Source organism: Eleginops maclovinus, chromosome 4 (assembly GCF_036324505.1).
Source record: "Eleginops maclovinus isolate JMC-PN-2008 ecotype Puerto Natales chromosome 4, JC_Emac_rtc_rv5, whole genome shotgun sequence".
Lineage (NCBI taxonomy): Eukaryota > Metazoa > Chordata > Actinopteri > Perciformes > Eleginopidae > Eleginops > Eleginops maclovinus.
The window spans coordinates 35,298,707-35,311,812 of NC_086352.1; positions in this window are offsets into that span (position 1 = coordinate 35,298,707).

Here is a 13,106-nt window from a genome sequence, read left to right on the forward strand (position 1 = left end):
GTACGAAAGACTAAACAGGAAGTAAACAATGGGAGACGGGAAGAGACATAAGGGTACAGATGGGCTACAAAGTAAAACTACAAGACAAAAAGACAGACAAGACAAGACAATCCTGACAAAATCAAAACAATGTAGCAAGGTCTTACACTGTGTTAGTTCTACCTGCAAAGCATTACATTATTATAAATGTATATGTGGTTCTAACAAGCAGATCTAATATTAACAAGATGTCCATAGGCAGAGCAAGCTGGTGCAGGCAAAAAGAAAGGTAGACCAAGCTGGTGCAGGCAAAAAACACACAACATACACAAGGTTGCAACAAAGACTGAACTGAAAACACAGGAAGTGAAACAGAAAGAACTTCAAAATATTATTACAGACAGCATGTGACTGAATCTTGTTTGGATGGGAGCAATCAGAGATCACTTACCATTCTGTGTCACTTCAATGGAGCAGGCACACTTTTGGAGTCACCAGCACCTTCCCTCCCACTGTGTATGCAACCAATGGATTATGGTCGTTGAGAGCCTGAGGATCCAAAATCTCAATGTCTGCGTAGATGCTCTCCACAAGCTCAAAAGACCTAAAATGTTCAAGGTACCAAGACGTGAGCTTTTTGCCAACAAAGTCCACTTTTTCAGGGTTAACTACTATGGTCACGATTTTATAGAATTCTGGCAGTCCACTGCAGTGTCCAGATGACAGAATCATACCCTCCACATATCGGGTCCCATGAAAATAAATGTCTTTAGAAAGGGACAAAGTTTCAAGGTGTGGATACTTTCTCTTAATCACTGTGCACAGGGCAGCATCCAAAGCAGATGTTTTGATGTTAGTTACTTTCTCCACATGTAACATTGGCTTGAAAAGACTCTGGCTATCAAACTGGCATGCCATCATCTGTTGGTGTTTTACGGACAGTGTGAGGAGTACATTTTTAAAGTTTTTAACATCATGCATAGTCTTCTTGAAAAAGCCATGTTTTGATTCAAACCTCATAGTCCATAATTCCACCAATGGACCAAAGCAGCGTAGAAGGTAAGGATAATGTTCAGCAAAGTGGTGCTTTGGGGCGCAAGCGAAAATCAGGAAAAGTGTCTATGAGCAGCCTTTTGTGATCAGACAACTTGATCTCCAAGTAGTGCAATATTTCCTCTGAAAAAAACATGTGAGACTACAATTTCGACAATTTCTTTGAGGTCCATCAGTATTTCCCATGCAGGTTCTTGTCTGGTATGCTATTTCCAATGAGAAGAGGGGAGAAATCGTAACAGAGACCAATTTTCATGGCCTTTGCCACCTATGCTGGCCCTTTTCAACATTTGCTTTAGAAATTGCCTTTGGTTTATTCACCCTGTCAGAATATTTGTAAGGAAATGAATTGAGCAGGCTATTCAGTCTGTCCAAAGTAATATAGCCTTATTGAAATAAACTTTCTCAGACACAAAGACAGTTCAACAGAATAAGCACCTTCAAAGAAATCATGCAATATGTCTGAGAAAACCAGTGACAGGGTGAAAATATGACAGATGCTTACTTAGAACACATTCACGTTAAACACCATTTACATGTGGAACATTTTCATGATGAACTGTAGCAGAAAGGTATTGTGCTGTTCTCTGGAGCGTAGCTGAAAATCAAAATTGCAGTAGTTGCACTATCACCTCGTTTTGTTAATCTGGAATCTACAGGAAATTCTTTACATTGAAACTTGTCCTGAAAGCCAGGCAAGTGCAGGTGATCCTATATTTGTCTGACACGGACACAAAAATACTGCACCCTTTTTACATAGGTTTAAAAGTTTTGCACAAAGACCACACGTTTGTTCGTTGACTTAAATCCTTTAATTTAAAGGACTGTGAGATGCTAACATTGTCACAAAACAAACCTGCTTAAACATTCACTTAGACTTTCCAAGAAAGAGCTAGTTGAATTGAGTGATAATAAAGTGGAACGAAACTTTGAGCGGTGTTTATTGTTGGGTGTGAATTAAGCTAATAACCAATAATCGGCTGTTATCTTTGAATTTTCCTCGATGTGCATATTGGGTTACACTTTTCCATATTCTTCTATTGATTTAGACCATAATGCAAATAATAGGCTGATCCTGTTACTCCCATAAATGTTCATTTTGCTTTTTAATGTACACGAACCTCTTGAAAAGTCTTGTAAATCCCTGGAGGTAGACTTTCACTGGAAAAACTAGGTTTTCCAGAAACTCCTGCTTATTCAATAAAAGACTCAATAACCTGACTCACGGAAACATAAACAAAGGTTTTTTTGATGTACTCTGGTGGTTTCGAACATTAACTCAGTTGGTTCAATTGTTGGAGATATGCTCCATGATTATCGGTTTTAATCCAATAATCTGTTTTGATTAGGTATCCTTTTTCTGTTGTAGTAACATTACTGGTTTTTTTATCAACCAAAAATATTAATTATCTCGTGAATTAATCTCTTCTTAACTTCATATTTATGTTTTGCCCAAAAACCCTCTTTGAGAAAATTTCATATGTATTGGATCTTGGAGTAGGGTAAAAAGGACACAAAATATCATGTTAATTCATCTTGATTGCCTGTATTGGTGATGTTTGACACATGTTGGCAGACATTGCATACGGAGGAAGGGGGGGAGGGGGGGGGGAGAGGGGAAAAAGGGATGCTTAATTTGTGCGCTCTCTCTAGTATTTCAGGTCTAAATTATGTACACAACGGGTTATACATTTTCTGTTGAATCCAATCTAGGACTAGTTGTCGATCTGTGATTCTCCAAGCTTCAGGATCTACATAAATGTTGGTCTGTGTCATTTAGACTGATAAATTCATTAAAATACCCTGATGGTGCCTGAAAAATCTCTCTATTATCGCTTTATGTTTTTCCGTGTTGTATGTCCAGTTAAACTTGGTAGGAGGTGGGTTTCAAAGCTGCACCACTCGAATGGGCAAATATCTCTCTTTCTATCTGCGCTTAGTGATGCTGCTGTTGAATTTTAATAATTTCTTGTTTACTGCTTATGGTCAAGTGTTGTGTTTGCAGCGTGACGTTTTGGTCGGTGGTTGTAGATGTCGTTGGTTTTTTAGGAAGTGGCGGTAGTGTAGGTTGGTGTGTGGTCAGGGGGTGTGCGTTGAGTGATGAGTGTTGGGTGTTTTTGGTGTGTTCGGCGGCGGTATGAGGTGTTAGGGCTGGGTGCGGGTGGGGGGAGCATGGTCGTTCGTGTGTTTGTGGTTCTTTGTGGAACCGAGTCATATTTATTTCTTTTTTTAAATCCACCTTTTTACCAGGACTATCTTGTGCTTGATGTTCCCCATCGAGAGTGTAGTGTTCGCAAGTGCAGGTTCTTGATTGCTACTTTAATTATTCACCGTGTCAATCGTTCACTGAGAATCTAAATGGAGTGGCTTGGCTAGGCAGACCCCCAAGGTCGACACCCATATACGAGACAAGCGTGTTGATTGTGTGACGTTAGGGTTTCTGCACTGCAGTTGCGGCCCGATGCAGCTTCCTGTGGTGGCTTTGCTCCCCGATCTGTAGTTGATACTAAAACTGCCTGATTCTTCTGCTGCCGTCACTGGGACAGTGTCGGTGACATTGAATGCTCTTTACAACATCAGTGGTGGTATACAATGCTTCTCTTCTGGTTAGGATGGACAGAATTGGGAAGATAATGGTCTTCCGGGAGGTACACATATTGGTTGCTGGGGTGATTGGGAGTAAACTTGGTCGTGAAGTAGCGGGGGTGGGTTATTGGGAGTGGGTTAGTGATGGTCTGCTTTTTTTGGATGATGTTCTTATGGTATGGAACGGGGGTTTGGGTGTTGGGGTTGGGCCGATCCCGGATTTGTTATGCATACCGGCGTTTTGCAGATTTGCGATTTTAGATAATGACGAATTTGATGGGTGCTTTTTGGGGGTATTTGGGATGTCGGGCATAGTTGATACTGTTTTCCGTAAGGTATTATTTATGTCTATTATATTCAAATCGTCTGGAACGGTGATGGGGATTGGATTTGTAATGGATGTTTGTTGGGTTTTATATCTTTCACTGTGTGGACTTGGGTGGGACTCATGCGTCGACGGCAGAAGCAACATTCTGATTGTCGATTCTAGCGTTTATGGAATCTTCTAGGCTGGTGGCTTTCGCGGGTCGCATATTACGTGGTGTATGTTTTTAGTTGTGTGGTGGCGGGAAGTCGCAAGATGGGCTAATCTTTCGTATGTGGAGGGGAGATGTTTTAGGGGTCCCGGGGTGGGCTTCAAAATTAGGCTTGGTGGTTGTGTTGTTTATTAGATACTTTTGGGGGGGTGGGAGCTCTCTTCTGGAGGGGGGTAGTGACGGGCGGTCGTTATTTAGGTCTGAACATGGATTGTTTGGTGTGGGGCATTGAGGTGTACTTATTTTTTTGTTATGTTGTTAGGCCTTTTATTATTTCTCACTATGTTGGATTTTTGACTGGCTGCAATTCACTATGGCTCTTCTGGGGGTTCGTGTGTTTTTTTTTTTTTTGTTAGGTGGATTGTTGGCGAACGGCGGACCGATTTTTAGTATGGATATGGTGGGGTCACCATTATTGAGTTGTGTTAAATAAACTCTTACACGTGCTTGTCAGGTTTTGTGGGACCTAAAGCGCTCTTTTTTTGCTTATTTTGACTGACGTTTGTGTCCTGTGGCTGTTCTGTGTTTCATTTGGCCCACCCAGGTCCATCACGTTCGGGACTGGATTGAATTTAGCCAGGGGGGGGTCCAACAAGATTTAGGAAGAGTAAAGATGACATGGTGGATGTGAGCAAAGAGCTACGGTTGGGAGTGCAAATCAAGTTCATTTGTGAAAATCCGCGCTCACATTCAGCACTTGCAATTGGAATGCTGTTGACAGCAACAAGTAACTCCATCAGCTCATCGGGGGGGTCTTTGCCATCTGAGTCTCTGTACCTTCTGTAGGCCCGTATGACTGCGCGCGGGTTGGCAATGTTGAAGCGCTGACACAGTGACTCGACCTCAGTCTCTCCATACAGCGCACCTGCGTCCTCGGGCCAGTATTGTGCGTAAAGCACCTTCAACTCCTCAATGAACTTGTTATATCCAGTTTTATCTGGCATCCGGCCTCCTTGAGATAACATACGGTCCTCCAAGTTCTTGGCCACAGTTAGAAAAAACTGCTTGGGGTCGAGTGATCTGTCGCTTGATTTTCCTCCATTCAGCGTGATGCCATGGAAAGAGTTTTCCTCAATTCCCCTTTGGCTCAGTTCAGTGTAGCGACCTGGCCGATCCGACATGGCCTCAAGTACCCTGATTTCCCGACAAATTGACTTGTGTGCTGAAATGATGGTAATGTCTCGTTTTTGAAGCTCGACTGAGAGCTCAGATAATTCTTGCAATGCATCGCACATTATGCCTAAATTGTTCACAAACGCATGCGAAGATAAGCGCATAGCAAGCCCACTGTATGTTTGCTTTGTGACACTGTTACGGGAGGGATCTTCTGATGCAGTTTTGAAATGCTTGTAAAGTGCTGGGTAGTTCTTCCACACTGCTTCAACGGTTCTAAAACTTGATGCCACCCATCTAGTGTCTAAAATACGACCTATTTTGCATAGCTGGACATCCAAGCTCTCAGCTGACTCTCTCAGCTCCATTAAATTTTTGTTAGATGTGCTATACAGTGCATATATCTTGTCCATCAATATTTTAAAGTGATTTATAGCACCCATCTCTTTCACTACGTCTGCGACTGCAAGCTCAAGCCTGTGGGCTGAGCAGTGCCACACAGTAATGTTGGGAAACATGGCCTGGAGCCGACTCGCCACTCCGCTTTTACGCCCTAACATAACCGAAGCACCATCACAAGTTACTCCAATGAGGGTCTTAGAGAGAAAATCCTGTGTCAAATGCAGGCGCTCCAGAGCAGACAACAGTTTGTGGACAATACCTTGAGCAGTTAGATCATCTAGCTCTACGAGTTCAGTAAAAATGTTTGTAGGCTTGTCCATATCGGGCAACTGAGCCCTAATGTATATTATCAAGCAGCTCTTTTTGCTTAAACTGGTTGACTCATCCAGCATTACACTGATTTTGGGAGTGCACTGTACTATTTTTTCAAACAGTTTTCTTTTCATTTCTTCAGAAATATGTTTCTGTATGTTTCCACATGCAACATTGGAATGTAAAATTCTCCCCATATCGAGTCCATTTAATTCTTGGCAATCAATCTCCTGTTCGAAGCCATATGCGGGACGGTGGCGTTTAGCCTCCTTGTACGCCGTGCGAAATACGCGAGCTGTAGTGGCCATCTGTTCAGACTGACTATTAATTATAGATTGTCCTAAAGTGTCCACTTTTGCCTTTTCGAGAATGTTTGCTGCTGCTAGGTGAGCCTTGGTACGGGCATGTTCAAATACCTTTTTTCTAAGTGCGCGTTGCTGTTTTATAATATCTGAAGCAGATGAGGTTACTGTGCATAAAACCCACTCTTTTGCCAGTTTCATCCCCGACGTCTTCTCTGCCCCAAAGTCCCCACCGCCTTACACGTTGTGCAACCCAAACCTGATTTTCCCCTAAAAAGCCAGGGATAGTAAGTCTGCTTCACTTTTAGCTGAGCTTCTGTCCAAGCAGTTGTGCATCCCATCCCTGACCTGTCGCTGGACGTCCCACACTCCTCTACGCTCTCCTCTCCTACTGACTCTTCCTGCTGTAAGCCTGATGTCGCGGTTCCACTTGCCTGCTCCAGCTGTTGTACCGGGCTAGTTGATGCCAGGGTACCCACCGGTTCACTGGCGTAACACAAGCACTTGGGGCCCCCCTGCAGGTACTTAGACTGGGGCCCCCCACCGCCACCTGCCACGGCCTCCTTACTACTAGCCTACTCCTACTTCTCTCTCTTTATATATATATCCTAATATATATATAGGCCTGTGTGTGTGTGTTTTGATTGCATAAAATAGTGAAAAAGATGCTGCAACTCAGCCCCTGACATCCCATGCCCATTTAATCCATAGGCCTATATAGATGTTTTGTTAACCCATTAATATTCTGTACACAGAGTAGGCTATCCAATCCATTTATTACATATAATTCTAACAATGAAACAGTCAGCAACAACAGTCAGCAATAAAAGTAACATTAATGATGATAAACAGAGCATTTACATCTTTGGATACGAGTATATGTGGGCACTCCTCCTAGCGCACCTATGAGCGAAGTCTCTAACCACACCGTTTAAATCTAACTTGCGAGCGCGCCTGTTCTCTATAGAAATGATGGCTAGGCCCCGTAGCCTATCTTGCGACATAGTGCTTCGCAAGTATGTTTTTATCAATTTTAGTTTAGAAAACGACCTCTCTGCTGTTGCAACGGTTACGGGTATGGTCAAGAACAATTTTATAGCTGTGGCAACGTCAGGCAGACTGGACAATATGGAACTGTGTTTCACAAAGAGAGTGCGTGCCAAATCTTGTACCCCACCACGTTCAATTTCTTTTAGAGCGGGTAGTAATGCGCTTCTAAATGACAGGATCTGATCAGGAAAATCAGCAGATAAGTCGTCATTATATTGCGCAGCCAGAGTACTTGCTGATGCATATAACTCACCATCGGATTTCGAGATGAGTTCCTCGGGGCGTAAAAACCCAAACCTTCGTGCCACTTCTCGCATGCTTTCAAACCTGCGACCCACCTGCGCAACGACTATGTCTAAAGTGGCGTAGAAGACCGACACTTTAAAATTCTCCTCTGCATTCGTAAGCCTTTCGTCCTCACACAATTCGTCGAAATAGGTTTTCGTACGCCTGTTGCGTTTCTCGGGAAATACAGGAGAGATACCCCACAATTTGGCCAGGTCTTGGGCAGCTTCTTTGAGGCTGTCATATTCACCTCTGAGTGACGCAAGGCTGTCAGACGCACTTGAGAGATACTGGCTTGCCTGTAGTATGTCCACGTTTTGTTTTTGGAGATGTTGGGAAACAATGTGGACTGACTCAAGAATTTTACCCTGTATGACCGTTTGAAACACAAATTCAAAATTTTCCATGCTGGCTTTGAGACCAGTGGCCTCCGCGCGTTCTTTGGGTTTTTTGGACAGCAGGGATATTTTAGTGAGCGCTTTCATTACGTCTGGGTAACGAAACCGAAGGGCGCGCACCGCATCATTTCTGGATGCCCAACGTGTCGGGCATAGACGTTTAAGAGTTGGCTGCCCTGCCACTTTGAACTGCACTTCCAAAATTTCCCAACGTTTAATGCTTGCGCTGAAGAAGTCATACAGTTTCTCTACTGTATCGTAGTACGCTCTCACCTTTGCCACATTCTGGCACGCATCGTTTAAAACTAGATTTAGATTGTGAGAAGCGCAATGAACGTACATTGCATTTGGTTCCCTATCCGAGATTCTTTTTTGTAAGCCAGAGTAGACCCCGCTCATTGTGGCTGCGCCATCGTATCCCTGTCCTCTGCATTTATTGACCGAGATTCCTTTCATCTCTAACAGCTCGAGAATAATTTTTTCTAAGCCGTGTGCGCTTTGGTCGTGGACTGAATGGAAACCCATGAAACTCTCATGAATTTGCACGTCTGAGGGCACATCATTGTCATCTTTAGGAATCGTGACATAGCGGAGCACTTGGCTTAGCTGATCCACTTTGGAAATGTCTTGTGTTGTGTCTAATATGACCGAATAAAATTCTGCCTCATGGATTTCTTTCACTATTTCGTCTAAGACAGTTTGTGCCATGATTGAGATCATCTCGTTTTGAATTTTTGGGCTTAAGTATTTGATTTTACTTTTACTTCTGATCAACTTCTCCAACACGGGGTCGTAACGCGCAAGGAGTTCGATGTGGGCCAGAAAGTTTCCATTATTGATTTCTCCTAGTTTCTCGTGGTGCGCACGGAAAGCGGAGTTACAGGACGCAAGGGTTAATGTAACGTCAGCAATCCTTTTTAAAACATCTGACCAAAAACTAACCTCACTTTTGAAATCAGATGAAATCCTTTCGTCGATGGTTACATTTTGCTGCCATGTATCATACACAACACAGGCTGACAAGTGGCAACGGGCATGTTCGTGCTCTCTGATCTTCCGCGAAAGACCTTGCCAGTCATTAATCCCGGTTGTCCATGCCAAATTATGGCCCACAGACGTTCTGTCACCAAACAACCAACAACACTGGCAATACACACGATCCATTTTAGGAGAGTAACACAACCATTTGCGTGATATCTGTGTACCTTTCTTGGACACACGGTTATAGTACTCTTTAGAAAAGCACCTGCCTCTAGCATCCCTCGGATAGGGGCCTTCGTATTTGCATGGCCCCTGCTTTATAATCGATCTCTTAACATCACTGTCAGAGATGTCAACAGGGAAATTAGCCCTGTCACTAGGGTAAGGATCAGAAGGCCTATCAACAGCGCATTCAAGATCAGAAGAAGTCCCACTCCCAACATTCTCGCTGTCCCGGATTTCTTCTTCAGGCCCCGTAATGGTCTCTCCCTCAGTTGAAGAAGAGTCAACGGCACATCCAGAGACATCTTCCTCACCTGCGGCTGCGGTACACGCATCTCTGTCATCAGCAGCCATCTGATGCACGGCATCTCCTCCCTCATCCGATGCACCTGTGATTTCAGCGTCTTTTCAGGCTCTTTATTTAATTGCCACAGGCTATTTACTGCTTTTCAATAATAAAAAACAACAACTTTGATGCTTTGTCTTTATGAAGAAGAGTCAACGGCACAGCCAGAGCCTCACCTGCGGTATGCCTATCTCTGCCATCAGCAGCCACCCGATGCACGGCATCTTCCTCATCCGATGCAGAAGGGCATGCGCCTGTGATTTCAGCGTCTGTCTGATGCGCAGCGATCCCTCCCTCCTCGTCTGCTGCTAACCCTTTGAAGAGTCCGATTGCATTTCAGAACTTATTTTGGGTTCTCACGGCCATGTCACAAATTCTCCGCAAGTTTTTAACACAGACGCCTACGAGGGAGCTGTAGGGGCCTACATGTTAGCTTAAGACATTTCTGGACGGATGGATGAAAATCCAATTCCCTTGCGTTTTAAATGAGAGAAACAATTAGACGTTTTACTTAAGTATTTTTTTCTCTTTGTTTAATTGTCACATGTTATTTACTTCTTTTCAATACAAAACGTAACTTTGATGCTTAGCTTGCATGGAGGCTAGTGGAGGCTAGAGGCTGCCTCAGGCCACTGCCTCGTTTTACTGTAACTGCGCTAGTTTTTTTTTTCCACGACCCTACCTGATTGTGCATCCTGAAGTGGAGAGTTAGGCTGCACTCTCCCAAAAACAGATGAAATTTTGGGCAGTGTGGATGTAAATTCATCTCTTTTCTTTTTGTTTTGTCGCTTTTGAGCACCACTTTTTTCTCTGGTGCGCTTCATTTCTGCGGTGAAATGGCGCGTAATATTAGATCGCATATTTCGTGCATTGAATCATATCGGGAGACGAACACGGGCCCCCCCTAGCGGCCCGGGAAAGCTGTATACAACACAGCTACTGCTTTTACAATGAGCTTACAGCTAAAAAAAAAAGAATGGAGAGTATTTGAATAACTTGTACTAGTAGACACAAACGAAGAATAATTAGAAGTGAGAATGAAACAGTGACTCATTTTCACAGTTTTTTTTAACTATACATGTTTATCTATACATTTATCTAAATATGATCAGTTTAGTAAGCGATGAGGCTGATGCATTCAATAGCTAGCTAGTATCAACCTCGAACTCATCAGACTAATATTACCTCAGTCTAAGACAAGTAAATACAAGACAAGCTAGCAAGTTTGCTGGCAAACTAGGCATGAAAAGTGAGATGACGAACGATAAAACATTTTAAAATACGTTTCTTCAGACTTTCATAAACAGAAAACACATCTGATTACCATCGTTGTTACTTGTGCACAAAATAGCTTTCACCCACAGACGCGGGAGCTTGCTTTGGAGGTTGCGAAAGTCACGAAGTGACAGACATTTCCATAAGCGGTAACGCGAAAATTAGCTTTTTTGAACGTCCCATACAGACCAATAATTAAATGTTACATATCTCTGAACATAAAAGTGCCATGGGTTTACAATCCATTCAAATGTCGTTGATCTGGCGATGTCTTACCAATTTAGAGAACGATGAGGCTGTGCTAGTTATAAACCAACACTTCTGCGACATACGAAGACTTTAGCTAGTCAGAGCAAACAGGAGGATACTAATATTACTATTTTGAATAGGTATTTTTTATTTAGACTTTTCTTACATCACTGCCATACAAACGTGATGATTTGTCATCATTGGTGCACAAAAATACGGTCTCATCCTGTGAGAAGAGATGTGTCTGCTCTGATTGCTAGCCACGAAGGCATCTGAAACACTGTAATCTTCAGGCGATCAGTCACAGTCAGTAGCGAGGTTTAGCTAAGAAATACTTCAGAAAAGTCAATGACAACACACCCAATTTCCGGGTTTCAAAATAAAAGTAAGTTGTTCATGTATCCACTGGCGCAGTATTATTTCATGTAGTGTCTTTCAAAATTGCGGCCGGCCGCGGCCGCTCTAGTAGAAATCTAACATGCTGTCGGCGGCCGCTTTGGGGTATAGAGGTAGGGGGCCCGTTCTCATATGAGGGGGGCCGGGGCCCCCCCGCCTCGCGGGGGCTGCGGGGGTATACTTTACGCCAGTGCACCGGTTGCTGTTGGTGGTCCACCTGGCCGACGGTAGCTGGCTCCTGCTCCGGGTGGCGGTGAACCTGACCCGCTGCTGACACGGTGCCAGCCTCCTGCCCGGGCTTGGCTAGCTGTCGGTTAGCTAGCTGGCTAGCTGTTGCGGCGCTAACCTCCTCCTGGTTTTGACCATCAACATGACCGCTGCAGCTGCCCTCGTCGCTGCTTGTGGAGGCTTTTCTGACTCGTTTTGAAGTGTCTATTACCTCTTCCTTCTTTTTGAAGAAAGACAGTAAATTTAACTGTCTTTTTGACATGCTTGCATTTAATTAGTTTCTTCCTCTCTGCGAAGTGCTCCTCATGTGGCGAATTTCAAAAGTGAACGCGTTTGTCCGTTGGTCCAGCTTTTCAGTGCGTCAACACAGATCTCCGACTCTTTCAAATCTTAATCTTAATAAACGACATGAAATTCTTGGGATTTTTTTCTGTAAATTAATATCTGTATATTTTATTTCATTTTAACCATTTTTTAATTTTTATTTTTTGTGAGAGGTACCGGATCTGCCCAAATAGGTGCCGGAACACAGGGTGGCCAAAATGAAGAGGTGCCGGATCCTGTTCCGGCAGGATCCGGCTCAAATTAACCACTGCGTCTCCATGCTGAAAACTGGGAAGCGCCTGGTCAACATTGAAACGCAGAATTTCTTGGTCTGTGTCAGCATCTGGTGGCAGCAGGTGACCCATCATGAGCTTCCTCAAATATATTCTCTTCATAGCTCTGACCAAAACGGCCTGTACTCTCGCTTTGTACACGTTGCCTAGCAACGCCGCGCATGCGCATTATATCCTGCTCCGCTCCGAGTTATAGTAGTAGGCTATTCATGGGAAACGCATGAACAGCACGTTAAGATCTCGGCCAAGTCGTAATTAAAAGCAGTTCTTCATTATTTAGGTTAAGCGGCGGTAACGCCAGTGTTAAACACGGTGTTAAACACGCAAATGCCGGTTGGTGTGCGTACGTTAGTGTTTATCGGTCCACGGCCGTAATGAACGTGTCGCATTGGTCCATATGTAATGCGCACGTTCTGTTGTTCCCATTGGCATTGAGCTATTGAACATTAACTTTAACAAAGGATACGGATAACATATCGCCCACGGCAGTTTTGTCATTGTATGTATAGCCTATATTTGTATTACGCTATCATCATTCAACATGTAGAATGAACGTGTAATCTATAGAGTTGATTTACATACACTGTAAAAAAGAAATCTGTAAAATTACAGTAAAGTACTGGCAGCAATTTTGCCAGTAAAAGACTGTTTTTTTACAGTATTGATACTGTTAAAAATAATTACAGGAAGTGACTGTATACAAAGTTACAATATTTAACTGTACAAATACAGCATTGTTTTGTGAAATTACAGCATGCTGCACTTGCCCTTACTGT